Below are 3,737 nucleotides of genomic sequence, written 5' to 3'. Positions count from 1 at the left end.
CGTTTTGACTCCAGCTTGCTTATTTCAGCTTTAAGATACAGTATGTATTGTTTCAAAACAGCCCTAGTACAGAATACAGTGGTGCCTTGATTGTAGGGCTGCAGCTATCGAATATTTTAGTAGTCGATTAATCGATGGACTAGTTAGTTCGAATAATCGAGTAATCGGATAAGGAACATGAAAAAACAAAATACCTGAGCTGAGCCTCAAAAAGTATAAATAAAAAAAAAAAATGAGGATCTATGTACAACAAAAGAACAATTGGCTAACTTACATAGAAAAAGTCCGCTAGCTTAAATGCCATAAAATGCATATCTGTCAACCACTTTCAAAATAAACCATTACAATGCCATTTTAATTAAATGAATACTCAAAGCAACAAAATTTAATTCGAATATTTTTTGGGCTAGCTTACATAGAAAAATTCCGCTATCTTAAATGTTATAAAATGCATAAGTATTTTTCTTTTACAATGCTCTTAACAAATGGTTCAGACACATATTCAAACCAAAAAAAAAAAAACTGCTAAATATACCTGTAAACTAAATTATGAATGCATTAAAAAACATTAGCTTGAACAAAAACTTAGCTTACGTTGGTCTTAACAGGGAGCAGTTGGATTCAGCCATGTGAAAACAGGCAGACCAGAGGGCAGTGTATCCACCCTAAACAATAAAACTAAACGCAAAAACCTTCAAAATAAACCATTACAATGCCACTTTAAACGAATACTCGAAGCAACTGAATTTAATTTGAATATTTTTTTCTAATCGAATACTCAAGTTAATCGATTAATTGTTGCAGCACTACTTGATTTAGAAATTTATTTCATGAACATCCATCCATCATCTAACGCTTAATCCGGGATCGGGTCAAGGAGGCAGAAGCTTTAGAAGGGAAGCCCAGACTTCCCTCTCCCCAGCCCAGAGACATCGTCTCTCCAACGTGTCCTGGGTCATCCCCGGGGCCTCCCGCCAGTGGAACATGCCCAGAACACCACTCCAGGGAGGCGTCCAGGAGGCATCCGGACCAGATGCCCGAGATCCTCAGCTGGCTCCTCTTAACCCGGAGGAGTAGCGGCTTGACACCAAGTCCCTCCCGGATGACTGAGCTTCTCACACTATCTCTATGGAGGAAACTCATTTCGGCCTCTTGTATCCAGGATCTTGTTCTTTCGGTCACGACCCACACCTCATGACCATAGGTGATGGAAGGAACGTTGATCGACTGGTAAATCGATACGGACACCAATACGGACAGGTGCAGAGTCCGCATCGCTGCAGATGCTGCACCGATCTGCCCGTCAATCTCCCGCTCCCTCCTACCTTCACTCGTGAACAAGACCCCAAGATACTTTAACTCCTCCACTTGGGGCAGAATCTCATCCCCGTCCCAGAGAGGGCACGTCAAACGTTTTCCGACTGAGGGCCATAGTCTTGGATTTGGAGGTGGTGATCTTCATCTCGACCGCTTCACACTCTGCTGCGAACCACTCCAGTGAGAGATGGAGGTCATGGCTTGATGAGGCCAACAGCATCACATCATCGGCGAAAAGAGATGCAATTTGAAGCCACCAAACCTTTCACACTCAACGCTACGGCTGCACCTAGAAATTCTGTCCATAAAAATTATAAACAGAATCGGTGACAAAAGGCAGCCTTGGCGTAGTCCAACCCTTACTGGGAACGAATTCTACTTACTGCTGGCAACTCTGACACCGGTCGTACAAGGACCGAACAGCCCTTACCAAGGGTTTCAGTACCCTGTACCACCGGAGCACCCCCAACAGGACTCCCCAAGGCACACTGTCGAACGCTTTTTCCAAATCCACAAAACACATATCGACTGGTTGGGTGAACTCCCATGCACCCTGGAGGACCCTGCCAAAGCTGTTCCACTGTTCCACGGCCAGGACGAAAACCACACTGCTCTTCGGTAGATGGCAATATAGTGGAAAAGCGCTATATAAGTATAACACCATTTACCATTTACCATTCCTGAATCCGAAATTCGACTTCCCGATAGACCCTCCTCTCCAGCACCACTGAATAGACTTTATCAGGGAGGCTGAGGAGTGTAATCCCTCTTTAATTGGAACACACCCTCCGGTGCCCCAATCCAGGGGCACTGTCCGCGATGTCCATGCGATGTTGTAGAGGCGTGTCAGCCACAACAGTTCCACAACATCCAGAGTCTTAAGGAACTCCGGGCGGATATCATCGACCCTCAGAGCCTTCCAACCGAGGAGCTATTTTATGACCACAATCTCTAAAATTTTATTTAAGGTACAGGGTTCCCGTGGGTGCGTAAAAAGACTTTAAATGTCTTAAATTTAAAGTCTGGATAATCAAAGTCTTGTCTTAAATTGAATGGAAAATTGCAGTAGGTATTACATTTCCAGACTGTGTTTAATGCCAGGGAAATCACTGCAGTCTGCAGTAAAACTTCTAATGGTGTATATTTGTTTTATTAACGGACGTGACTAAATACGAGCGTTCGGGATTCATATGCTATAGGTACGTTGTCTGCAACCTCAGCGTACTCAGAGGCGTAGCAAGGGTCCCCGGGGGCCCCAGGCAACAAGCAACATGGGGCCCTTCTGAGTCACGTGACACACATACATACTCGCGCAGTATAATGAACACAAAGGTGGTGGTGGGGGGGGGGGGGGGGGGGGGGGGCGAGTGCGCGCTGCGTGCACGTGCGGTGATCTTGGCCATAAAGTGGCGAAAACTAAGCACTTCACACTGACTCATATGGATGTACTTACAATCTTTCATGGACGCACGCAAACATTTTAACAGGTGGCCGTCCTCTTCACCTTACGCCTATTTTCGCTCCCAGAATACGAAGCGCTTGTGACATAGGACAATAACAGGACTGGTTGCTATGGGAACGTACGCATACCCAAGGAACCTTGCTAAAAGGAGTATTAAAATTGCTAATAAAATCATTTAGGATGATTTTAGATGCATTTATGTTATATTTTTCTTATAGCGTATTCAACGAGGAATACGATAGAACGATTAATAGACTTTTTATGAAAAATCACCATTTCTTTAAGTAGTCACATGAATAATGAGGTGGCCTGTGAACATCAACGTTTAACTACTCGGAATGTTATTTAATGTAAAGGAATGCCTAGAATTAAATGGTGCAGCATGATTCTTTGGAGTCTGCAGCATGCAAGAAAAGAAGTCTCAGTGATCTGCCACTTTATTATATTATTATTTATTATTATTAGAACTGACTGTAACCAATGATTATTCAAAATTGACTATTTTTAAGACTTTGAAACTGGGTTAAAAACACATAAGGTGACAGTGAATTTGAACTGCAAGTTGCAATACACTGTAAATGACCACTAATGGGAAATTTAACCACCAATAAGCACGTGAAAACATAATTTCTCAATAGTTTCGTTACATTAAGTGCAAAAGTAAAAATATATTTAGGCTGTTATATGTAATATATGCGGTAAAATGCATATATTAAATTAAAAAAATGATATATATGCACACACCTATTATGTACAATAAACATACTGTGCTGTGCACCAGTTTTGTTTAAATATATTAGAGGAAAGACATTTTATAAGCATTCATTATCAATTTTAAGGTGCTGTTAGGACGCATCTTCACAGTAGATGGCGGTGATGCGCAAAACAAAGCTTGACGCCACCAGCAATTCAGCAAAGAGAAGAAAACTGCGGAAGTTTGCACCACCATACTGTAGAT

The sequence above is a fragment of the Corythoichthys intestinalis genome, chromosome 20 (assembly GCF_030265065.1).
Source record: "Corythoichthys intestinalis isolate RoL2023-P3 chromosome 20, ASM3026506v1, whole genome shotgun sequence".
In the NCBI taxonomy this organism is placed as follows: domain Eukaryota; kingdom Metazoa; phylum Chordata; class Actinopteri; order Syngnathiformes; family Syngnathidae; genus Corythoichthys; species Corythoichthys intestinalis.
This window is presented reverse-complemented; position numbering follows the sequence as displayed.